General features: G+C 38.8%; 1 long non-coding RNA gene across 1 annotated transcript; it reads right to left on the bottom strand.

Annotated features, from left to right (window-relative positions):
* Positions 1-7: 7 nt before the first annotated feature.
* Positions 8-26,719, bottom strand: LOC137757653 (uncharacterized). The gene is made up of 4 exons (XR_011072427.1): positions 26,557-26,719; positions 19,247-19,273; positions 1,312-1,468; positions 8-841 (listed from the first exon to the last, which is right to left on the bottom strand). It is a non-coding gene; the product is annotated as an uncharacterized lncRNA (long non-coding RNA).
* Between the last annotated feature and the right edge of the window lie 861 nt (positions 26,720-27,580).

The following is a 27,580-nucleotide window of genomic DNA, read 5'->3' as shown; positions in this document are numbered from 1 at the left end:
GCTCAGAATAAAAGGCAGAAAATATAAACAGAAAAAAAGAAAGGGGATAAAATAAAATAAAGTTATTAAAATAAAAAATAATTATTAAGAAAAAAAGACAAAAAAATTTTTTAAGTAAAAAAAAAAAACAAAAATGGATGGACAGACCCTAGGACAAATGGTGAAAGCAAAAGCTATACAGACGAAATCTCACACAGAAGCATGCAGATACACACTCATAAAAAGAGGAAAAGGGGAAATCATAATATATCTTGCTCCCAAAGCCCACCTCCTCAATTTGGGATGATTCATTGTTTATTCAGGTATTCCACAGATGCAGGTACATCAAGTTGTTTGTGGAGCTTTAATCCGCTGCTTCTGAGGCTGCTAGGAGAAATTTCCCTTTTTTCTTCTTTGTTCGTACAGCTCCTGGGGTTCAGCTTTGGATTTGGACCCGCCTCTGCATGTAGGTCGCCTGAGGGCGTCTATTCTTCCCTCAGACAGGACGGGGTTAAAGGAGAAGCTGCTTCGGGGGCTCTGGGTCACTCAGGCCGGGGGGAGGGAGGGGTAGGATGCGGGGCGAGCCTGGGGCGGCAGAGGCCGGCATGACGTTGCAGCAGCTTGAGGCGCACCGTGCGTTCTCCCGGGAAAGTTGTCCCTGGATCACGAGACCCTGGCAGTGACGGGCTGCACAGTCTCCTAGGAGGGGCGGTGTGGATAGTGACCTGTGCTCGCACACAGGCTTCTTGGTGGCGGTAGCAGCAGCCTTAGCGTTTCATGCCCGTCTCTGTGGGCCGTGCTGATAGCCGCGGCTCGTGCCCATCTCTGAAGCTCGTTTAGGCGTCGCTCTGAATCCCCTCTCCTCACGCACCAGGAAACAAAGAGGCAAGAAAATGTCTCTTACCTGTTCGGCAGTTCCAGACCTTTTCCCGGACTCCCTCCCGGCTAGCTGTGGTGCGCTAACCCCTTCAGGCTGTGTTCACGCGGCCAACCCCAGTCCTCTCCCTTTGATCTGACCGAAGCCCGAGCCTCAGCTCCCAGCCCCCACCCACCCTGGCGGGAGAGCAGAGAAGCCTCTGGGGCTGGTGAGTGCAGGTCGGCACCGATCCTCTGTGCGGGCATCTCTCCACTTTGCCCTCCGCACCCCTGTGGCTGTGCTCTCCTCCGTGGCTCCGAAGCTTCCCCCCTCTGCCACTCGCAGTCTCCACCCGCGAAGGGGCTTGCTAGTGTATGGAAACCTTTCCTCCTTCTCAGCTCCCTCCCATTGGTGCAGGTCCTGTCCCTATTTTTTTGTCTCTGTTGTTTCTTTTTTCTTTTGCCCTACCCAGTTACCTGGGGAGTTTCTTGGCTTTTGGGAGGCCTGATGTCTTCTGCCAGCATTCAGTGAGTGTTCTATAGGAGCAGTTCCATGTGTAGATGTATTTCGGATGTATCTGTGGGGAGGAAGGTGATCTCCACGTCCTTCTCTTCCGCCATCTTCTCCGAATCTCTGCAATTGGTTTTAAAATGAATTTTTAAATCTGACACCAAAAGTAAAAGAAAGAAGCTCAAAACTTAATGTGGGACTACATCAAACAAAGAACTCCTGCACAGCATAACAGACAATCAAAAAATTGAAATGATGACCAATGGAATGGGAGAAAAACTTCGGCAAATCATTTAAATGAAGTCAATATCTATAATATATTTTTTAAAATATTTATTTATTTATTTTTGGCTGTGTCATGTCTTAGTTGCAGCATCCCGCAGCATTGCGGCACGTGGGCTCTTTGTTGCAGTACGAGGGATTCTCTCTATTTGTGGTGAGCGGGCTGCAGAGCACATGGGCTCTCTTGTTGTGCCACGTGAGCCCCAGAGTGTGTGGTATCTGTAGTTGCAGTAAGTGGGCCTTTAGTTGTTGTGTGAAGGCTTAGTTGCCCGGTGGCGTGTTGGAATCTTACTTCCCTGACCAGGGAACCAACCCACGATCCTTGCATTGGAAGATGGATTCTCAACCACTGGACCACTAGGAAAGTCCCAATATCTATAATATTTAAGCTACTCACAATACACAATAGCAAAATACAAACCAATTTAAAAATGAGTAAAGAATTAAACTAACAATTTCCTAAAGAAGAGGTAAAATGGTCAAGTATTCAACATCAGTAACGCTGCTAAACTCAAAGTCCAACAGCACTAATGTTGCTAAGTAACGGTGCTCAATATTGCTAATCATCAGGGAAATACACATCAAAATCACAATAAGATATCACCTCACACCTGTTAGAATGTCTGTTATCAAGCAAAACGGAATGCAAAAATGAACAGATAACAAATGTTGGCAAGGATGTGGAGAAAAATGGACTCTGGTGCACTGTGGGAGGGAAAGAAAAGTAGTATAGTCAATATGGAAGTCCATAAAGAGGTTTCTCAAAAAAATAAATCTAGAACTTACCATACAATTAACAATTCCATTTTGGGTGTATATTTAAAGCAAGTAAAATCTATATCTGGAAAATATATCTTCACTACCATGTTCATTGCACTCTTATACACAATAGCCAAGATATGGAAACAACCTAAATTGTCCATGGATAGATTAAGGGATAAAGAAAATAATGTATTAAATGTGCTACATATTATAGAGAATATAATATGATGGAAATTATTCATTTATGAAAAGGAATAAAATTCTCTCATTTTGGACAATATGGATGGGTTTTTGAGAACATTAGGTTAAGTGAAATAAGTCAGACAGAATGACATATGCTGTGTGATTTCACTTATATGTTTTTGAAAACACCAAGCTAATAGAAACAGAAAGTAGATGGTAGTCGCCAGGAATAAGAAATTGTAAAAATTAAGAGATGTTTAGTCAAAAGGTATAAGCTATCAGTTACAATAGGAATAAGTGTTGGAGATCTAATATAGAACATGATGACTATAGTTAACAATATTGTATAGTATATTTGAATATCCTTAAGAGACCAGAACTTCACTGTTATCATAAAAATAAAAATGACAAAATGATAATCGTGTAAGGCATGAGTTACTAACCTATTTGTGATAAACATTTTTCAATATAAAATGTACCAAATTATTCTGTACCTTAAACTTACAACATTTTTTGCCAATTATAATCTCAGTAAAGTTATAAAATGATATTAACAAACAGAGAAAAAACTAGACCTAAAATATTTTAATGAAAACATGTAATTTGTGACAAAAAGAGTATGAAATTTGAGGAAGGCTATAAATGTGTAGAACATTTTAACAATAAATTTTAAGTTGTTATGAATTAAAATAGATTATTGTAACTTTAAAATGTATTTGAATGTCTCTATTAATCACAAAGCAAGAATTGTAATAGATAAACAAACGATAAGGAAAATAATAATGCATACCACTACAAAGACAGTTAATTCACAAGGAAAGACAGCAAGAGAAAAACAAAACAAAAAAAACTATAAAACAATTTTTTAAATTAAGAAAATTTGTGGTAAGCATGACCTTTATCAATCACTAACTACTTTTAGTGTAAATGTTTCAAATTATCCAGTTAAACAATAGAGAGTCTGAATTGATTTTTTTTAAAAAAAGAAAACAAGATCCAATTCTGGGCTGCATACAAGAGACTCACTTAAGCTTTAAAAACACTCACAGGCTAAAAGTAAAGAAATGAAAACAAATATTCCAAGAAAGCTGTAAAGAAGTGAAAGCTGGGTTAGCTATATTCATACAAGACAAAATAATTTAATCAAAATCAGTAATGAGAGACCAAGAAGGTCACCGTGTAATGACAAAACTATCAATTCATTAAGAAGATATAATAATTGTTGGAGGAGCTTCAAGATGGCGGAAGAGTAACACGTGGAGATCACCTTCATCCCCACAAACACATCAGAAATACATCTGCATGGGAACACCTCCTACAGAACATCTACTGAACGCTGGCAGAAGACCTCAGACCTCCAAAAAGGCAAGAAACTCCCCCACGTACCTGGGTAGGGCAAAAGAAAAAAGAAAAAACAGAGACAAAAGAATAGGAATGGGACCTGCACCAGTGGGAGGGAGCTGTGAAGGAGGAAAGGTTTCCATACACTAGGAAGCCCCTTCACGGGTGGAGACTCCAGGTGGTGGAGGGGGAGAGCTTCAGAGCCATGGAGCAGAGCGCAGCAACTGGGGTGCAGAGGGCAAAGCAGAGATTCCTGCACAGAGGTTTGGTGCCAACCAGCACTCACCAGCCCGAGAGGCTTGTCTGCTCACCCGCCAGGATGGGTGGGGTCTGGCAGCTGAGACTCGGGATTCAGAGGTCAGATCCCCGGGAGAAGACTGGGGTTGGCGGCGTGAACACAGCCTGAAGGGGGCTAGTGCTCCACAGCTAGCCGGGAGGGAGTCCGGGAAAAAGTCTGGAGCTGCTGAAGAGGCAAGAGACTTTTTCTTGCCTCTTTGTTTCCTGAGGCAAGAGACTTTTTCTTGCCTCTTCGTTTCCTGGTGTGCAAGGAGAGGGGATTAAGAGTGCTGCTTAGAGGAGCTCGAGAGACGGGTGTGAGTGGCGGCTATCAGCACAGACCCCAGAGACGGGCATGAGATGCTAAGGCTGCTGCTGCCACCACCAAGAAGCCTATGTGCAATCACAGCTCACGATCCACACCTCCCCTCCCGGGAGCCTGTGCAGCCCGCCACTCCCAGGGTCCCGTGATCCAGGGACCACTTCCCCAGGAGAACACACAGTGTGCCTCAGGCTGTTGCAATGTCAAGCTGGCGTCTGCCACCGCAGGCTCACCCTGCCCTATGTACTCCTACCTCCTCCCGGCCTGAGCGAGCCAGAGCCCCCTAATCAGTTACTCTAACCTCGTCCTGTCTGAGCAAAGAACAGACGCCCTCAGGCAACCTACATGCAGAGGCAGGGCCAAATCCAAAGCTGAATCCCAGGAACTGTGTGAACAAAGAAGAGAAAGGGAAATTTCTCCCAGCAACCTCAGAACCAGCGGATTAAATCTCCACAGTCAGCTTGATGTACCCTGCATCTGTAGAATACCTGAACAGATAACGAATCATCCCAAATTGAGAAGGTGGACATTGGAAGCAATGATATATATAGTTTTTTTCCCTTCTTCTCTTTTTGTGAGTGTGTATGCGTATGCGTATGTTTCTGTGTATGATTTTGTATGTATAGCTTTGCCTTTACCATTTGTCCTAGGGTCCTTCTGTCCGTTTTTTGTTTTTGTTTTTTTGGTATAGTTTTCAGCGCTTGTTATCATTGGTGGATTTGTTTTTTGGTTTGGTTGCTCTCATCTTCCTTTTTTTCAATTACTAAAAATAATTTCTATAATAATCGTTTTTTGTTTTTTATTTTAATGACTTTTTTATTTCATGATTTTATTTTATTTTCTTTCTTTCTTTCTTTCTTTCTTTCTTTCTTTCTTTCTTTCTTTCTTTCTTTCTTTCTTTCTTTCTTTCTTTTTCTTTCTTTCTTTCTTTCTTTCTTTCTTTCTTTCTTTCTTTCCTTTCTCCTTTTTATTCTGAGCTTTGTGGGTGACAGGATGTTGGTGCTCCAGCAAGGCGTCAGGGCTGTGCCTCTGAGGTGGGACAGCCAAGTTCAGGATATTGGTCCAGAAGAGACCTCTGAGCTCCATGTAATATCAAATGGCAAAAATCTCCCAGAAGTCTCCACCTCAACGCCAAGAGCCGGCTCCACTCAACGACCAGCAAGCTACAGTGCTGGACACCCTACACCAAACAACCTACAAGACAGGAACACAACACCTCGCATTAGCAGAGAGGCTGCCTAAAATCACAATAAGGCCACAGACACCCCAAAACACACCACCAGACGTGGACCTGCCCAGCAGAAAGAAAAGATCCAGCCTCATCCACCAGAACACAGGCACTAGTCCCCTCCACCAGGAAGCCTACCCAACCCACAGAACCAACCTTAGCCAGGGTGGACAGACAAAAAAAAAAACAAAAACCGGAACTACGAGCCTGCAGCCTGCGAAAAGGAGACCCCACACACAGTAAGTTAAGCAAAATGAGAAGACAGAGAAACACATAGCAGATGAAGGAGCAACGTAAAAACCCACCAGACCTAACAAATGAAGAGGAAACAGGCAGTCTACCTGAAAGAATTCAGAATAGTAAAGATGATCCAAAATCTTGGAAATAGAATGGAGAAATTACAAGAAACGTTTCACAAGGACCTAGAAGAACTAAAAGAAAACAAACAAAGATGGACAACACATTAAATGAAATTAAAAGTTCTCTGGAAGGAATCAATAGCAGAATAACTGAGGCAGAAGAACGGATAAGTGACCTGGAAGATAAAAGAGTGAAAAAAACTACTGCAGAGCAGAATGAAGAAAAAAGAATGAAAAGAACTGAGGACAGTCTCAGAGACCTCTGGGACAATATTAAATGCACCAACATTCGAACTATAGGTGTTCCAGAAGAAGAAGAGAAAAAGAAAACAACTGAGAAAATATTTGAAGAGATTACAGTTGAAAACTTCCTAATATGGGAAAGGAAATAATTAATCAAGTCCAGGAAGCACAGAGAGTCCATACGGGATAAATCCAAGGAGAAACACACCAACACAAAACTTAATCAAACTGTCAAAAACTAAATACAATGAAGAAACATTAAAAGCAGCAAGGGAAAAACAACAAGTGTCATACCAGAGAATCCCCAAAAGGTTAACAGCTGATCTTTCAGCAGGAACTCTGCAAGCCAGAAGGGAGTGGCAGGACATATTTAAAGTGATGAAAGGGAAAAACCTACAACCAAGATTATTCTACCCAGCAAGAATCTCACTCAGATTTGAAGGAGAATTTAAAACCTTTACAGACAAGCAAAATCTAATAGAATTCAGCACAACAAAACCAGCTTTACAACAAATGCTAAAGGAACTTCTCTAGGCAGGAAACACAAAGGAAGGAAAAGACCTACAATAACAAACCCAAAACAATTAAGAAAATGGTAATAGGAACATACATATCTATAATTACCTTCAATGTACATGGATAAAATACACTAACCAAAAGACACAGACTGGCTGAATGGATACAAAAAGAAGACCCATATGTATGCTGTCTACAAAAGACCCACTTCAGACCTAGGTACACATACAGTCTGAAAGTGAGGGGATGGAAAAAGATATTCCATGCAAATGGAAATAAAAGAAAGCTGGAGTAGCAATTCTCATATTAGACAAAATTGACTTTAAAACAAAGACTATTACAAGACACAAAAAAGAACACTACATAATGATCAAGAGATCAATCAAACAAGAAGATATAACAATTGTAAATATTTATGTTCCCAACATAGGAGCAGCTCCATACATAAGGCAAATACTGACAGCCATAAAAGGGGAAATCAACAGTAACACAATCATAGTAGGGAAATTTAACACCCCACTTTCACCAATGGACAGATCATCAAAAATGAAAATAAATAAGGAAACACAACCTTTAAATGATACATTAAACAAGACTCACTTAATTGGTATTTATAGGACGTTTCATCCAAAAACAGCAGAATAAACTTTCTTCTCAAGTGCTCATGGGACACTCTCCAGGATAGATCATATCTTGGGTCACAAATCAAGCCTTGGTAAATTTAAGAAAATTGAAATCATATTAAGTATCTTTTCTGACAAAAATGCTATGAGACTAGATATCAGTTACAGGAAAAAATCTGTAAAAAATACAAACATATGGAGGCTAAACCATATACTACTTAATAACCAAGAGACCACTGAAGAAATCAAAGACGAAATTAAAAAATACCTAGAAACAAATGACAATGAAAACCCGGCGACCCAAAACCTATGGGATTCAGCAAAAGCAGTTCTAAGAGGGAAGTTTATAGAAATACAATCCTACCTTAAGAAACAAGAAAAACCTCAAATAAACAACCTAACCTTACACCTAAAGCAATTAGAGAAAGAAGAACAAAAAAAACGCCAAAGTTAGCTGAAGGAAAGAAATCATAAAGAACAGATCAGATATAAATGAAAAACAATAAAGGAAACGATAGCAAAAATCAATAAAAACGAAAAGCTGGTTCTATGAGAAGATAAACAACATTGATAAACCATTAGCCAGACTCATGAAGAAAAAAGGGAGAACACTCAAATCAATAGAATTATAAATAAAAAAGGAGAAGTAACAACTGACACTGCAGAAATACAAAGGACTATGAGTGATTACTACAAGCAAATATATGCCAATAAAATGGACAACCTGCAAGAAATGGACAAATTCTTAGAAATGCACAACCTTCTGAGACTGAACCAGGAAGAAACAGAAAATATAAACAGACCAATCACAAGCACTGAAATAGAGACTGTGTTTCAAAATCTTCCAACAAAAAAACTCAGGGCCAGATGGATTCACAAGGGAATTCTATCAAGCATTCAGAGAAGAGCTGACAGCTATCCTTCTCAACATCTTCCAAAATATAGCTGAGAGAGGAACACTCTCAAACTCATTCTACGAGTCCACCATCACCCTGATACCAAAACCAGACAAAGATGTCACAAAAAAAAAAAAACTACAGACGAATTTGCCTGATGAACATAGAAGCAAAAATCTTCAACAAAATACTAGCAAACAGAATCCACAATACATTAAAAGGATCATACACCAAGATCAAGTGGGGTTTATCCCAGGAATGCAAGATTATTCAATATAGGTAAATCAATCAATATGATACACCATATTAACAAATTGAAGGAGAAAAACCATATGATCATCTCAATAGATGCAGAGAAAGCTTTTGACAAAATTCAACACCGATTTATGATAACAATACTCCAGAAAGTAGGCATAGAGGGAACTTTCCTCAACATAATAAAGTCCATATATGACAAACCCACAGCCAACATCATCCTCAATGGTGAAAAACTGCAACCATTTACACTAAGATCAAGAACAAGACAAGGTTGCCCACTCTCACCACTATTATTCAACATAGTTTTGGATGTTTTAGCCAGAGCAATTAGAGAAAAAAAAAAATACAAGGAATCCAAATCAAAAAAGAAGAAGTAAAGCTGTCACTGTTTGCAGATGACATGATACTATACATAGAGAATCGTAAAGATGCCACCGGAAAATTCCTAGAGCTAATCAATGAATTTGGTAAAGTAGCAGGATACAAAATTAATGCACAGAAATCTCTTGCATTCCTATACACTAATGATGAAAAACCTGAAAGTGAAATTAAGAAAACACTCCCATTTACCATTGCCACAAAAAGAATAAAATACCTAGGAACAAACCTACCTAAGGAGACAAAAGACCTGTATACAGAAAAGTATAAGACAGTGATACAAGAAATTAAAGATGATACAAAAAATGGAGAGATATACCATGTTCTTGGATTGGAAGAATCAACATTGTGAAAATGACTCTACTACCCAAAGGAATCTACTGATTTAATGCAATCCCTATCAAACTACCACTGGCATTTTTCACAAAACTAAAACAAAATATGTCACAATTTGTATGGAAACACACAGTCCCCGAATAGCCAAAGCAATCTGGAGAAAGAAAAATGGAGCTGGAGGAATCAGGTTCCTGTACTTCAGACTATACTACAAAGCTACAGTAATCAAGACTGTATGGTACTGCCACAAAAACAGAAATATAGATCAATGGAACCAGATAGAAAGCCCAGAGATAAACCCACGCACATATGGTCACCTTGTCTTTGATAAAGGAGGCAAGAATATACAATGGAGAAAAGACAGCCTCTTCTATAAGTGTTGCTGGGAAAACTGGACAGCTACATGTAAAAGAATGAAATTAGAACACTCCCTAACACCATACACAAAAATAAACTCAAAATGGGTTAAAGACCTAAATATAATGCCAGACACGATCAAACTCTTAGAGGAAAACATAGGCAGAACACCCTATGACATAAATCACAGCAAGATCCTTTTGACCCAACTCCTAGAGAAATGGAAATAAAATCAAAAATGAATAAATGGGACCTAATGAAACTTAACAGCTTTTGCACAGCAAAGGAAACCATAAACAAGACCAAAAGACAACCCTCTGAATCTGAGAAAATATTTGCAAATGAAGCAACAGGCAAAGATTAATCTCCAAAATTTACAAGCAGATCATGCAGCTCAGTATCAAAAAAAACACAACACAATTGAAAAATGGGCAGAAAACCTAAACAAACATTTCTCCAAAGAAGATATACAGATTGCCAACAAACACATGAAAGAATGATCAATGTCATTAATCTTTAGAGAAATGCAAATCAAAACTACAATGCAGTATCATCTCACACTGGTCAGAATGGCCATCATCAAAAAAATCTAGAAACAATAAATGCTGGAGAGAGCGTGGAGAAAAGGGAATTCTCTTGCACTGTTGGTGGGAATGTAAATTGATACAACCACTATGGAGAACATTATGGAGGTTCCTTAAAAAACTACAGATGGAACTACCATACGACCCAGCAATCCCACTACTGGGCATATACCCTGAGAAAACCATAATTCAAAAAGAGTCATGTACCAAAATGTTCATTGCAGGTCTATTTACAATAGCCAGGACGTGGAAGCAACCTAAGTGTCCATCAACAGATGAATGGATAATGAAGATGTGGCACATATATACAATGGAATATTACTCAGCCATAAAAAGAAATGAAATTGAGTTATTTGTAGTGAGGTGGATGGACCTAGAGTCTGTCATACAGAGTGAAGTAAGTCAGAAAGAGAAAAACAAATACCGTATACTAACACATATATATGGAATCTAAGAAAAAAAAAACCTAAATGGTCATGAAAAACCTAGGAGCAAGACGGGAATAAAGACACAGACCTACTAGAGAACAGAATTGAGGATACGGGGAGGCAGATGGGTAAGCTGGGACAAAGTAAGAGAGTGGCATGGACATATATACACTATCAAATGTAAAATAGATAGCTAGTGGGAAGCAGCCGCATAGCACAGGGAGATCAGCTCGGTTGTTTGTGACCACCTAGAGGGGTGGGATAGGGAGGGTGGGAGGGAGGGAGACGCAAGAGGGAAGAGATATGGGAACATATGTATATGTATAACTGATTCACTTTGTTATAAAGCAGAAACTAACACACCATTGTAAAGCAATTATACTCCAATAAAGATGTTAAAAAAATAAATAAAAAGAAAAAATAGAAAATGTGGTCTATACATATCCTTTAAGGGATATCCTGAGGCAAAATTAAAACATACTTATAGTACAGGAACTGGGCTGCGTGGGGCGACACATCTGCCTGTACGTGAATACAGATAAATACTTCTAAACGCTGGTGAGATAGCCCTTCCTCTTAAGGTTTCTCAAGACTTTTTATCAAGGAAATTTTAAACACTCAAATTTTTTCAATAATGAGAAAAACATGATCAATACCTATGAAAATTAAATCTAGCTCAGCCAGTTATAAATTTATGACAAGTCCTGTTTCCTCTACAGCAGCTCACTCTTCTTCCTTTCCAGTTTTTTAGAATCAAATTATATTAATCTGTAAATATTACAATATTAACTAGCTTTTAAGTATATTAAATTCCGTGAATGAAAACAACTCTCAGGGCAGCACTAATTGAGCTATTTAGAATGATGAAAATGTCGTACATCTGTAGTACCGAACTCAGTCAGCACTCACCACACGTGGCTACTGAACACTTGACGTGTGGAAGTAGGAATGAGTAATGAATCTTAAATTTTTAAGAAATTTTAATTAATTTTAATCTGGTTCATTCAAAGAGACAACAGTTGTACTGGACAACATGGCCACAGAAAAAAACAGTGATTAACATGAAGGTAGACATTGTGAATCCCTGAATGATAAAAGGCAAACAGACATGGGCATAAGTGTTATATTGACTAGAATGAGTCTTTTAAGTCACTGAAGTAAATGTATGACTATCTCCAGTGTAATATGGGAACCACTATCTAGTGCATATAGGAATCACTATAATGTAATTAAACACCTCCTATAATGTAGAATAATTATTCATTTCCAACTATATGCTATGCCATTTCTGGCAAAAACTTGTAGCAACTTGGCATACAGACAGAAATTTAAGATAATAAGAAAATTTTAAAAATAATTAAACATAACCTTAGTTGCTAACTCTTATTAATCCTTTAAAATAACTGCTACATTGATTACTAGTGCAATTAGCACAATTAAAGTTGTCCAACAAAAGTGTAAGGCAGTAAAGGTGCACACCTCTAGAAGGACATATTAGTCATATAGTTTTAAAATTTTTCTGTATCTTATGTCTTGACACCCATTCTTAGAGCAAGGAATTCTGCTAAGAGCAAGCCTTCCATATGCATATCAACAAATCCCACCCCCAACCACCTCCTTTATCTCTCATACACTAAGCCTGTATTTCCTGTGCCTTCAATCATTTTAGGGACTAGATAACCAGGAACCATTCATGTAACTCAAAGCCTGCCTGAATTATTGAAACTATCAGTCCTAAACTGCTTCCTCTGTGCAGCAGACCTTTCCCATTTAAACCCCAATAAAGGATTTGACCCAGATTTTCCCTTCACTCCTTTCTGTTTCCACCTACATGGTTCTTTCTCCTGTGGTCCTCCATGACGTGTTCCCTCCTCTCAGGACATTGACCTCACTGTTGTCACTCACTTAGCTCCATAAATTAAAATCCTGCAGACACAAGTGAGACAGAGGCTTTCTCTATTTTAATTAAATACATTGTTCCACTCAATGATCAGACTAAACAAATGTCAGAGAGGAAATTAGACAATTTCAATTCCTTAATTTTCTGACATAGTAACAATGTGCTAAATCATTTGTTTAATTTTTTTGATTGTTGGTTAAACAATTTCAGCTTTTAGTAGGAAGTTGAACAAAACCAAAATAGCAAAAATATTTCAACATAAGGAAAGCATCTACTGCACCTCCTTAAAACTCTTCAATGATTCTCCACAGATTCAGAACTAAGCCTCCTGGTAAGTGAAGACAGCTGAACCTTGCTTCCTTAGCTAGCCTAACTCTGGCTGCCTCCCTCCAACTACTCCACACTCCCTCTGCTTCAAAGGTTCTGAAAAGCAGTATCAAATGAAATTCCATTCCAGCAGCTTCCCATTATTTTTGTTGCCTTTGGCATTACTGTATGTCACCCTACCCTTTCTGAAACCTCTTCACAACTTGAGCTAATTAAATACTTCTTCAGAACTCATCATGGTAATCACCTCTCCTAGGAACTCTTCTTCAACATTCCCCAACCCTCCAATGTTGTTATACACAATTTTAAAAATATGTAATCACTAAAACTCAGTGTTTCCTTATATAAGTATAAAAGGTGTGCATAAGTCTAGTCTATCATCTACCCCAGTATTTTTTTTAAGTTAACATATTTCCACATAGTTCTCTTACTAGTAATATTTTATATTACCATGGTGAATTAGTTACAAATGATAAAAAGAATATTGACACATTATTATTATTAAATTCCATGGTTTACATTAGGTTTCACTTTGTGTTGTATCATTCTAAGGGTTTTGGTAACGCATATATGATGCATCTACCATCACAGCATCATGGAATGACTGTGTGCCCTAAATATCTTCTATGCTCCAACTATTCCTCCCTGTCTTCGTCTCCCTAAAACCTTGGAACTGTTAATCTTTTTACTGTCTCAAACTTTTTCATTTAAGGAGTAGTGTATAAACAAAATCATTCACCATGATTTTGCAGCCACAAATCTTGGGGCCTTTTCACATCACCTTCTTTCATCTGGCAATATGTGCTTAAGGCTCCTTCATGTTTTTCATGTCTTAATAGCCTATTTATTTTTATAGTTGATTAATATTTTCTTCTAATTGATGTATCATTGTTTATCCATTCACCTACTAAAGGACACCTTGTACATATTGTTAGAATTTATACCTATTTCATTTTGTAAGATAATGTAAATGATGCTGTGTTTTTAATTTCAAATTCTTCCAATTCACTGCTGGTATACAGGAAAGCAACCTCCTTCTGTATGAGCTTGTATACTGCAACCTACCTATAATTGCTTATTAGTTACATGAGTATATTTGTTGATTTTCTATTTTCAAAATGTATAATTACATCCTATATTAAAAAAGAGTTTTCCTTCCCAAAATGAGTAACTTTTATTCCCATTTCTTGCTAATTACATTAGCTAGGGAACTCTAGTTAAACAGAATTAGAGCATTGTGAAATGCTTTTCCTACATCTGTTGATATTATAGATTTCCTTCTTTTCCCTTTGGTATAAATGCATTACGGTAATTTTTGGAATACTGAACCAGGCCTTACATACCTGGAAAAAATTCCAGTGTCATGCTCTGTAAGTCTTTTTATGCATTGATTAGTTAACTGCTAATATTCTGTTGAGGATTACTACATCTACATGTATAAGAAACACTGGTCTATAGTTTTCTTGCGTCTTCCTTTCTGATTTTGGTACTAGAGTAATGCTGGCCTCACAGAATGAGTTAGGAAGCATTTGCTCTTCTATTTTCTGGAAGAGAATAAGAATTAATATAATTTCTACCTTTAATGTTTGGTAGAATTCATCACCAGAGAACCCATCTAGGTCTAGTGATTTCTGTTTTGAAAGGTTATTAATTATTAAATAGATATAAACCGATTCAGATTATGTATTTCTCCTTGTGTGAGATTTAGTAGGTTTTGTCTTTTGTGATCCATTTCACCTAGATTATCAAATCTGTGATTTTAGAGTTGTTTACAATACTCCTTTACTATCCCTTAAATGTATGTGAAATCAGCAGTGATGGCTGTCTTGTTTATCACTGATATTAGTAATTGGTGTCTTTTTTCCTTGGTTCACCAGGCTAGAGTTTTAAATTTTACTGACCTTTTTAAAAGAAACAGTTTTTGGTCCTTGCAGATTTTCCCTACTGATTAACTGTTTCAATTTATTTTCCACTTCAGATTTTATTAATCTTTGCTTCTTGTTACTATAAAGTTAATTTTCTCTTCTCTAGTTTTCAAAAGTGGAAGCTTGTTTTATTGACTGCACATCTTTCTTTGTTTCTTCTAATATGAACACTCAATGCTGTACATTTTCATGTATATACTGCTTTCACTGCATCCACAAATTTTGATAAGTTGTATTTCATTTTCACTTAGTTTCCAATATTTTATTTCTCATGAGAGTTCTTTGACTTCTAGATATGTGTTGTTTAAGCTCCAACACTGGAATTTTTCCACCTATCTTTCTGTTATTGATTTCTCGTTTAATTTCACTGTGGTCTGAGGACATCTCTGTATGATTTCTCTTTTTAAAAATTTTGTTCAGGTGTATTTTTGCCCAGAATGTGGTCTATGTTGATCAATGTTCCATGTCTGCTTGAGAAAAATGGGTATTTTGCTATTGGATAAGATATTCTATTAGATCAATTACATAGAGCTGACAAATAGGGCTGTTCAGTTCAACCTCATTCTGCTAAGATCTGTCAATTACTGATAAAAGGAAGTTGAAGTATCCAACTATTATAATGGATTAATCTATTTATGTAAGATTAATCTATTCTTATTCAGTTCTATCAGTTTTTGATCTTTTGTATCTTGATGTTTTTTAAAGGTGCATACATATTAAGAACTGTTATAGAGTCTTAGAGAATTGACCCCTTTATCTTGATGTAAGGCCCCTCTTTCTCCCAGGTAATTTTTCTTGTTTTAAAGTCTACTTTCTCTGAAAGTAAGATAGCTATTCTCACCATCTGCTGACTAGTGTTAGCATGGTATATATTTCTCCAGCTCTTCATCTTTAATTTATCTGCATCTCTATATTTACAGATAATATATTATTAGGTTTTGTTTCTATATCCACACTGAAAGTCTTCCTTTAATTGGTGTATTCAGAACATTTACATTTAAAATGATTACTGATATAATTGGATTAGTATGTACCAAATATGTAGCTGTGTCTTATTCACTGACATTGTTCTTCTCTTTTTGTCTTCCACTCCTTTTCTGCTTTCTCTGCTTTTATTAAGAATTTTGTATGATTTTTTTCTTCCTCTCTTAGAATATCATTACATCCTTTAAACAATTTTTTTAGTACCTGACCTAGAGCCTTGCATTAAATATTTACAGCAAATCTAAATCCACTTTCATATAACACCATACTTTACTACTACAAAGGTAATACATGTATGTTTTAGAAGAGACATTATTTTCAGTATTATTTTAAAGAGGTTTTAATCTGTTAGAACAAGTAAGGGTAAGAAAAATTAAAAGTTTTATTTTACCTTCTGTAACTCTAATTCTTCCTTCTTTCTTTAGACCCAAATTTCTAAGTAACATCATGTTCCTTCTCTCTGAACTTGTTCTAACAATTCTTGCAAAGCAGATCTAGCAACAAATTCTCTAATTTTTGACTTGTCTGAGAAAGTCTACATTTGTCCTCTTTTATGAACAATAATTTTGCTGAACACAGAATTCTAGGTTTGTGTTTTGTTTTTCTCTTAACACTTTCTTTCACTCCACTCTTTTTGCTCACATGGTTTCTGATGGGTAGTCCAAAGTAATTATTTTCATTACTCCTCTTAGGGTAAAGTATTTCTTTTCCTTTGGATTCTTTCAAGATTTTCTTGCTGCCCTTGATTTTCTGCAGTAAATATGATTATGTCTAGATGTAGTTTTTAGGTATTTGTCCTGCTTGGTATTTTCTGGGCTTCATGAATCTGTGGTTTAGTGTCTACCATTAATTCTGTAAAACTCTGAGTCACTAGTAATTCAAATATTTCTTCTCTTTCTGTCTTCTCCTTTTGGTACTGCTGCTATATGTTACATTACACTGCATTTCTTAGATATTTTGTTTTTCATTCTTTTTTCTCTTTGCTTTTTTAGTTTGGGAAGTTCTCACTGGCATATCTTCAAGCTCAACAACTCTTTCCTTGGCCATGTCCAGTCTACTGATGAGCCCATAAAAGGCATTCTTCATTTGTCTTAAAATGTTTTTCGACTTGTAGCATTGCCTTTTGATTTCTACTTAAGAGTTCCATCTCTCTGCTTAACTTACTAGTATGTTCTTCCAAGTCCATTTTCCCCCTTATTCTTTAGCATATTAATTTCATATTCCAGTCTGATAAGTCCAAAATCTCTGCCATATCTGGGTCTGGTTTTGATGCTTGCTTTGTCTCTTCAGACTTTTTTTTTTTTTCCCTTTGAGCATGGCTTGGTATTTTTTATTTACAGCTGGACATAAGGTACTGGATAAAAGCATCTGAGATATACTGGTCTTTAATTTGAACATTTATACTATCTGGCTTTGAGTTAGGTTGTTTTTACCATGTGCCATAGCTGTAGGTTTCAGAGACTAAAACTTCCTCTGTTGTCCTTCTCCCTCCTCTGCATTTTTGGGTATTCCTAGAGACTCCTTCTTAGTGTCTGAGGCTTGTAGTTCTTTCAGATGTCATTTGCTGTTATTTTACAGGAGCCAGATTGATGTGTGGAAGACTAGGATTCTATAGTCCTTTGATTAGGTCTGTCTTTTAGTGAGCCTGTGCTCCTCGGCTGTGAACTTCACAAGTTACGTCTCTCAGTTTTGTTTTGTTTCATTAGATGTGACAGGCAGGATAAAGGGGGCTAAAGTTGGGTATTGCCCTTCCACCAGGAGATCTGGCTTTGGTAAAACCCAAGTCAGTTAGGCTCTGGCCTTTATGATGGTTCTTGTTAAAAAGAACAATATTCTGAGCTTATTTTATAATGACCACTTTTCCCTCATTCTGCCAGAGGCACCAACAGATTCTTCATTCTTCATACAGAAATGTAGTGGGTCTCCTAAAGGTAAAAATTGTTTTAGGACCCTCCAAATTAGGTCCCCTGGAGTTTTCTAACTCTCAAGATCATCCACACTCAGTCTCCAACAATTATTCAATCACAGTTCAAGTGCTTCTACTAGTATACCAGCAGCAGGCTTATGATCCTGGGATTCTGTTCCCAGTTGGCTATTACTCTGTGTATTTGCCTCTCCATTCTTAAGGGTCATGCCTAGCCCTGTTACCTTAATTCTCTGATCGATGTAAGAAGAGTTATTGATTTTCAGCTATTCAAGTTTTTTTGTGGTTGTGTGGATGGGGATAACACTTCCAGGCTCTTTACTTGCCAGAAGTCTATCTCAACATTTTAATACATATCTGTCTAGCTGCCTTCTCAAAAAAAAGTTTTAGTATATAATATTGAACTGTTGAAATCTTCAAATAAAGGTACAAGTCGCATATACAATGTAACAAACCACATTCAAATTATCAGCTGCATAAACAGACTAAAATAATTACAAATTCCTTAAGATTTGCAGTTTATAATTTTATCAGGAGAGCTTGATCCTTCTTTTTCTTTTGCATAAAAATGTGGGATTCTTTTTTCCACATTTTATGCCTCATTGTGATCAAATACTGGGTATGCTAGACCCACACAACAGAAAATAGAGTACCATTTTTACATTTCCCATTTATAACTGGGGGCTCTCAGATATTCATATCTGGGAATATGGTATAATCTGCTAAAATAATAAGATGAACATATCTCTGAATAATCTGTAGAGTTCTAGCTGAACATATATGGTGATAAAAATTATTACACAGGGCTTCCCTGGTGGCGCAGTGGTTAAGAATCTGCCTGCCAATGCGGGAGACACGGGTTCGAGCCCTGGTCCGGGAAGATCCCACATGCTGCAGAGCAACTAAGTCCGTGCGCCACAACTGCTAAGCCTCCACTCTAGAGCCCACGAGCCACAACTACTGAGCCCATGTGCCACAACTACTGAAGCCCGTGTGCCTAGAGCCCGTGCTCTGCAACAAGAGAAGCCACCACAATGAGAAGCCCACGCACTGCAACGAAGAGTAGCCCCCGCTTGCCGCAACTAGAGAAAGTCCGTGAGCAGCAACAAAGACCCAACACAGCCAAAAATAAAATATATAAATACATTTATTTTTAAAAAAACAAAAAAAACTATTACACAAACTATCTTCTTTTCCACTGACATGTAACAAAAGCTATCTTCATTCAATTTACAGATATCACATAAACACATAAGATTTGAGATGGCTGATGAACAGCTTATCAACATATCAAAGGAATAAATAATGTTTACCACTAAAATGAATGTAAAAAGTTCCTTGATTACAGAGTTTAGCATTACTGTCTTTGTAATAATCAAATAATACTATAGCAACTGGCCTAAATTTCATTAAAAAAAAAAAAAGAAATGTAAGTGAAAAAAGCACATTACATAGATCATAAATCTTACCTTAACTGCTCAGTTCATTACCGTCATCTGCAATGAAAAAAATCAGAAAGGTCACCTTTGATTTGTTTTGATAGTTTTATGGCAAAACAAAAACACAAAACATTAAAACATGAAAGAAATATTTCTGACTTCTATTGTTAGTGTTCTTAATTTAAAGATAGATTCTTAATTTAAAAAGAAAACCACACCTAAAATTTTTCAAGACCTTTCCCAGCCCACCTCCACAATTTTGATTTAGCCCTAGAATCAAATATTAGACTTTTATCAAAAAGTTTTTTTACTACTCTTCTTTTTAAAATTTCACACTAACACAGCTACAAAATTATATTAAGGTTAAATATATAACATTTCATTAATTCAAAATCTATGTGAAATTCTGAGGTGGTTTACAGCAAGCTATATTTCTGAGAATAAGATAAGGATAAAATAAATTAAAAACGACGGGCTTTGCAAGAGAGGAGCATAAACGCATACAGGAAAACTCAATAAATTAAATGCAAAACAAATGTTCCTAGTGCACTTCTGGAACACCAAGGCAAAAGTGCTTTAAACACAATGCCTAGACTCATTATAGGAGTGCACGGAGTTTCTTTGTAATGAATAAACAAGTAAGTCTTTAGTGGCATTTTTTATGGATGGGTTCTTTATATGGCCATTTCTTCTTTCAAACTTCAGTAAAAGAAGCAGAATAAAGAGGATTATATAGGTGTAACACTTTAGGAAGCCAAAGAAGCCTAGTTCTGTTGATCAAATTCAATTCAACAACTATGTGGAACTAGGCTCTCTCTCAGTCCAAACCAATGGTTTCAAACATTTTTGTTTTTGTTTATTTTAAAGTCACAGGCATATCCTGCAAAGACCATTTTCGTCTGAGATTTACATATATCAGCCTTAAACTTAAAAAATTCAATCATTAAAAAAAAAAAACTGTTGTGATGACAGTATTAACACTGGAAGTTAAGGATATGACTGCACTAATCATAAAGATAATAATATATAGCAGCAGCTAACGTTGATTGAGCCCATTTTCCATTTACTATGCTACATTGCATTTACTCCCTAAACTATGTCTGAAAGAGGCACTACTATTTTCCCTATGTTACAGATAAGGAAACTAATTTGGAGAGCTTGAAATAACTTACTCAAAGTCAACTAGTAAAAGGTGGGAATAAGACATGAATGCTGCAGATGGACACCGAAGCTATGGGAGTTGACAGTACTAGATTATGTCAATCTCAACTGCCACTGCATTTCTTTCTAATGCTTTTATGATTTTTATGATTACCTGATGTTGCAGGTAATGAAATAAGCATTATAAACAGTAAGAAACTTGCACGTGATTACTGTACTTCAAGATCTGTAAAAAAACATGTTAACCTGACATAAGTAGTACTTTCCAATCTACTGACAGAATAGTATAAAGCACATCTGAGTCTACCTAAGTTCTATTAGAGTTTCCACAGTTTGAACATGTTTTAAATGCAACTGCAATCACACATCTGCAGAACCCTGCGGCGCCTCCCAGAAGCCGAGCGCGTGGAGCGGGTAGGAAAGCAGTTCTGCAGGAGTCCTCAGTGCGTGCCTCCCCATGCCAGGCACTCAGGATGCAGGCCACACCCAGGCCCTGGCAGGTGGGGCTCGTAGTTGGGGGAGCTGACAATCTGGGCACAAACCCTCTTGCGTTATAACTGATACAAGTCTTACAAATGAGAGGTATGTGCTATAGAGTACAACACCCAACCAAAACCCAAAGAACAGCTTAAACAGTGCAGGGATTCTGCCCCTGCAGCTCCCTAGGTCAGACCAGGCCCCAGGTGTGAGCATCTCAAGGAGCTTGGGATTCCAGCCATCAAGGGAATTACATTTTCATCCAATGCCTGCAATCCTGTAATACAGACAGCTACTTCACCTGCCACTCAGTTAAAGGAAAAAGCGGTAACTTCCAAGGCCAGAGGACAATCGGCAGTGTTCACCTGTGTTAGTGAGAGACTATGAACCAGTCTCCAGTGTGGGCTGTTCTAAAGCAGTGTCTCCATGATGGTTTCTGGCGCACACGATTTACAATAGCCAGGACATGGAAGCAACCTAAGTGTCCACCGACAGATGAATGGATAAAGAAGATTGGACACCGTTTGTATATTTATGCTGCTTTAACATTAAGTGCAAAACAGGCAATGGGAATTTCCCAACAAGATATAGTTAAAGAGAACAGATATGTCTGGCATAGAATTAGAGAAAATTAGAGCTTCCATGTGCAAGGAAGTTGTCACCAGGTCAAAATAAGGATACATGTTAAAAGTGCTGCAGATAGCTTTCCAGAAAGTTCACTTCATCCCACTTCTCCATCAGTGATGCTCCAGTTTGTCCCCACCAAGGTACTGAAGCTGACTTTGCTTACAAAAGGCATTCCAAGCCCCAACCTACTCTGCCATCACTACCCATTACCACTCTGTGCCTAATCAACCATCCACCCTCTGAACCCCTCTATCCTCCTGAATGTCAGCAAAGTCAACAGAGCCCAGTGGCCAATCCAGGGCTTCTCCTTGGTCTTCATCTAAATGCCCTAAGGCACATGCAGCCCTAAACTGTGTACACTCCTACAAACGTGCCCTCATAGTTAACCACTGTCCCACCTTGAGAATATCGCCATCCAGTGAACTTTCTCAGGTACTCCTTGTTGTCTGGCATTACATAACATAAAATTTCAGGAATACTACGGTAGAATAAAAATTTTTGTCCCAAGTTCATGGCAGACAACTCCTAAAAACCCTTGCAATTTCCTGAGTAAAAGGAGTGTCTCTGGAATGCTTTTGACCACTCCTGAACTTCTGCTAATGAGATGACTGTTGGCAGGCACCTAGACAGCTTCAGGATGAGTAATGGATGCCCCGTGGGTTAAAATACCTACCGGTAATCATGCCTCACAGATTTAACAGAAACTGGTGATTAACACAAATTCTTGAGCGTATCTTACAGAACAGCAGCTAAGGGAACAGCATGTTAAAAACCGCTCTTCTTGTAACACAACAAAGCTGGCTGAAACTAGAAAGAACCAACGTGGACAACCAGAGCCTGCAAAGAATAGGCTTGCTTCCCCTTTTGACGTCAGAGGGCCAAAATCTCCACCCCAGACCATGGTAATACCACCATCTTCTGAACATGCATCTCATGAAGAAACATGTAACTCAAATGGGTCTATACAGAACCTTTTTCCCTACCTCCAATCACCTTTCCCCACACCTAAGACCACCCTGTTTATTCCATAAATATCCCAACCCTCTTGCCTTTGAGGAGGCAGATTTGAGAGTTGTTCTCCCACCTCCTTGTTTGGCTGCCTTGAGAATAAACCTTTTCTCTGCTACAAACCTCAGCGTCTCAGCATTTGGCCTGCTGTGCAACAGGCAAAGCTGGTTTTGTAACACCAGAAAAAAACAACAACATGATTAGAGGGTTGGAACTTTCAGCGTTATAGTCTTTTTCCACCTCATCCCAAAAAAGAGGGGCTGGAGATCGAATTCCATCATGTGTATGTATAAAACTTTGATAAAAATTCTGAAACAATGAGGCCATGGGAGCTTCTGGGTTGTTTAGCACAATGATGTGCTGAGAGAGTGGCATGCCCATGTAACTGTTCTTGAGTTGTATCTTTATAAAATTATAAGTATAGAACCTTCCTGAGTCATTCCAGCAAATCAGTGAACCTGGGTGGGGGAGGACTTAGGAACCTCTGATTTGTAACAAAGTTGCACAGAAGTGTGGGTAACCTGGAACTTTTGAACAGTGTCTGAAGTGAGTGTACTCTTATAGGACTAAGCCCTTAAACCTGCTAACTCTGGATAGCTGGGTTGCCCCAGCAAATACCTCATCTGTGAAATGAAGATAATATCATAGGAATGGTATGAGAATTAAGTGAAGTAATGTATGTACAGGATTTACATGTACATAACATCCAGTGCCAGAATGGCTACCCCATAAACAGTAAGAAATGAGAGGAAGTTTAAAAAAATTAATTTCTAGAACTAAAAGAACTTGTCTTCTGGCAACCAGAGTGCTGAAGTCTAGATGGAATAGGTGGTTGAGATAGAAAGAAAGAAAAAAAAAAAAAGAATGGAAAGAGAATGACATTAAATGATCACAAAGGTATTTTCCTAGTCTCCAAGAACTAGACCACAATACTCTGACTAGTTTACACTAGTCTATGCCAACTTCCCATATAATTAACCAAAGTATACCCAAATCATAAAACTCTTCCGAAATAAATAAGTCAGTGAACCAGGAAATTTTAGTACAATCAAGTGATGTCTACAAAAAAATACTGAAAGCACCAGATTCCCACACCAATGTCTTCAATTTGGGGACCTAAACAAGACACAGAGAGTTCTAGATAAGTAGTGCTGATGACTTCAAAAAAGCTGCTAACAGGGAAACTAAGAATAGGATTCTTTAAAGTCCCTGACTGAACAGTTTTAGGTTTCCTCTACTTCTACAGTTTTGCTTCACTGAACAAATTTGAGATTTCAGGCAACAGACATTATCCATTACAATGGGTGCTAGAAACAGAGAAATAAATGTTTAAAAAAATCAAATTCTGTTCATTGATTTTATCAGAACACTTAAGTCCTATTAGAAGATTATCGTCAAGTGCCATTTGAAAATGGAAGAAGAAAAGTTATTTTCCTTAAAACAATTATAGTCATTTCAAAAAACAAAACTAAGCTAATACTTCCACTAATTCTTGTCTTTGTGCTCACGAAGTTGGAAGAAAGGAAAAAAAAAACAAAAAACACAATTCTGAAAACCTCAGCCAAAGTCTTTAGCAGATAATGCCCCAAATCTCACACCCGCCCCAGGATTGGATTTACATTCCAAAATCCTCACCTGAGTGTTCATATACAACACACACAAATTTGAAAGAGAGATACACAGTACACAGGGGCATGTTAGTAAATGCTCAGCTAGATAGAATGTCAAAGGACACCAAAATCAAGTATTAAGTATGTGTGTATTTTTTCACACATTAATAATTAAAAGGTAGAATTTGGTTAGGGTAGGCTGGGTTGTGTATGTTTGTGCTAGGTGTTGGTGGGAAAGGCTGCTGTGTGTTTGTCCTAGGTGATCTGTTGTGCTTCTGTGTGGATGTTTGTGTTTCCAGGGCTTTGGGCATGTATGAGTGCTTCCTCAAAAGTTGGAAAGAGTGCCTTTCCCGCTGCTGGTGTTCTGCCCATAGGTGTATCTCCCTTTGCGCTGGTATATGTGCCTGTCTCCACCCAGGTATTTGTGTGTGTGTGTGTGCACGCCCTTTCTGGATGCTTGTGTCTTTCTCTTGGTGTCTGTATGTGTTTATGTGTATTCTCAGGTAGTTGGGTCTATGTGTGTGCCTACTGTGGATACTGTGCACTTCCATCCCTGTGAGTTTAAGCATGTGTCTCTCTCCCAAATGTTGTGTGTATCTTTTCAGTGTCTGTGTGTCCCTACCTAGGGATATGTGTCTCTTTCCTGGAAGCATATGTGTCTCTGTGTGTCTCTCTCCCCAGGTGTGTGTGTGTTGTTCCCCAAGTGTGTGCCTCTCTTTGGAATTTGTGTCTTATTCCACAGGTGTGTGCATGGGTATGTATGTCTCTCTGGTGTTATGTCTCCCTTCCCAGCTGTGTGTTTGTGCATATGTGTTTGTGAGTCCAAGTCTGTATGTTTCTCTTCCTAAGTGTGTGTGTGCACATGTGAGTATGTATCTCTTGGGTGTGTGTGTGTTTCTCTCTCCAGGTTTGTGTGTATGTATGTCTTCCCTCCAATATGTGTCTCTGGGTGTCTCTCTCCCCAGCTGTCTGTATTTGTGTGTCTCTTGGATGTCTCAGTATCTTTTTACACAGGTCTGTGTCTGTGTTTACTCTAAGTGTGTGTGTCTCTGGTTGTTTGTCTCTCTTCACAGATGAAGGGGTGTGTTTGTGTGCAATGAAGTGTGTTATCTCCTGGGTATCTATGTCTCTCTCCAGGACTATATGCGTCTGTCTTTCCTAAACTGAAGTGTACTTCTGGGTATTTGTGTTTATCTGGTTATATGTGTGGGTGTGTATCTCTTAGGTATCTGTTTCCCATATCTAAGTGTATGTTCTGTCTCCCCAGGTCTGTCAGTGTCTATGGTTGTGTGTATACTGAGGTGTGTGTATGTGTGTTTATCTCTTGTTTATGTCTATGTCTTGGCCAGGGGTATGTGTGTGTATATAAATTTCCTGGATGTCTGTGTGTCTCTCCCCTCAGGTATGTGTGTCTCTTTCCCTGAGGTATGTGTATCTCCTGGAATCTAGGGAATCTCTCCTCAGATGCACGTAAGTGTGCACATATGTGTGTATGTGTGAGAGTAAGTATCTCTTAAGTGTCTTTCTTTCCTGGTCTGTGTGTGCATGAGTGTGTGCCTCCTGGGTATATGTCTCTCTCCCAAGGTGTGAATGTGACTAGTTTGTCTTGGGTATCTGTGTGTGTCTCTCCACAGGTATGTGTGTGCATGAATATGTTTCTCCTGGGTGTCTGTATGTCTCTCACCAGTCATTTATTATGTGTGTCTGTCATTCTATATAGTGTGTATGAATCTTTGTGTCTGTGTGGATAAGTGTGTTTTTCTTGGGTGTCTTTGGGTCTCTCTCCCCAGTGTCTGTGTGTTCAGGTGTTTGTGCAGCTCTCTTTTTCGGGTATGTATGTGTGCATGTGTCTCTTTGGTGTCTACATGTCTCCTCCCACCTGTGTGAATGTATCTGTCTTTCCCTGTGTATTAGTGTCGCTGGATGTTTGGGTATCTCTCCTCCCAGGTGTGTGTGTGTGTGTCTCAGTTTATGTGTCTGTAGTGCATCTCTCCCCAGATACACGTGTTGGTCTTTTTATGTGTGTCTTTGGGTGTACTTGCTGTTGTGCTTGTCTGCATACCTTTCCCCAGGTGTGTGTGTCTTTCCTTGAGGTGTGTGTGTCTCAGTCTCCATTAAGTATGTGTGTGACTGCTTGGATGTTTGTCTCCCCAGGTATGTGGGTGTGTGTGTGTCTATGTGTGTACTTCCACAGGTCTGTATGCGTGTCTTTTTCCCAAGATGGTGTGGCTCTGTGTATTTTTGTGTCTCTCTCAACAGGTCTGTAAATGCAGGTGTGTCTCTGTCCAACTTGACTGCATGCTTCTCTTCCCCGTAGGTGTGCATGTGTGTGTCTATGGAGATTGGAGTTTCACTTTCCCATTTAGGTCCGGCCCGCGGGCTCCTCTCAGACCCTAACGCCCGCGCAGCCCGCCTAGGCCCCCGCCCGGCCCCGAGGGGAGTCGGCGCCCCGCTCACCTCGCGGCCACACGGAGGAAGCCCGGGAGCTCCGGGCCGGCCCGTCCGGGTGCAGTGAGGAAAGCGAGAGGGTCGAGGACCCGGCGGGCAGCAGACGTCCGCGGCACTACCCGGGTCCGACTACAGCTGCCCCCGTCCAGCACCGAGGGAACAACATGGCGACGGGGCGGGGCCCGGGAAAAGAGGGCGGGGCCTGGCCGGCGGGAGAGCCCTGAGAAGGCGGGGCGGGGCCTGGTCGGGGGGCCCGGGGGAGGCGGGGCCTCGAGGTCGCCTTCGCCCAGCCCTCACCCACTCCGTGCCTGTCAGTTCTGGCTAAATCCCGGGTTTTCTTCCGGTCGGCTATTCCTCTGGTCCTACGGCTGCGTTTCCGCGAGAGAGAGCACGAAATAATAGTTATCTTTAAAGGTTGATGTAAAGTGGAAATAAACAGATCGCATAAGCACAATCACAGGATGCTGTGCTTACGTTGAGAAATGAATATGCAAATAGACTAACGAGTAGATCAAAAATGAAAACAACCTATTGTGAAATAACAGTAATGTTTGAAATTAAGCTTCTATAATTTCCCTTTAATCTTATTAAAATACTGCCTTTTTTATCCCTAAATAGAAAGTGGTAATGGGATAAAACGGTATTGGGGGAACTCTTCTCAATTCGTCAGTTTATACATGGAGTTGAGCACACGGTTTCATGAGACAGGTCTTTGGAGATCACAGGGACTTTACTTGCCACCTCATACATTTTGTGAAGTAGATATAGTTTCTTTATTTTCCAATAGAAGGATCTCACTTTCACAATGTACTCAGGTCCCAAAAATTTAAATAAGCCTTTGATCTTTGCGCGCTCGTTTTCACTTAACGAATTTAACGAACTACTCTTTTTATTCACCAGTTAAATGGTTTATATTTGAGACGGTTTCTGACAAGCGTAAAAGAACAATTTAGAATATCGTACAATACTTTTGAAAATAAATAATAACTAGGTTTTAGTTTGACTTTAACTGAATTTAACTTTTATAAAAAGG

Source organism: Eschrichtius robustus (genome assembly GCF_028021215.1).
Source record: "Eschrichtius robustus isolate mEscRob2 chromosome Y unlocalized genomic scaffold, mEscRob2.pri SUPER_Y_unloc_1, whole genome shotgun sequence".
NCBI lineage: Eukaryota > Metazoa > Chordata > Mammalia > Artiodactyla > Eschrichtiidae > Eschrichtius > Eschrichtius robustus.
Note: the sequence above shows the minus strand (reverse complement) of the source record. Positions and strands in the feature narration are given on the sequence as shown.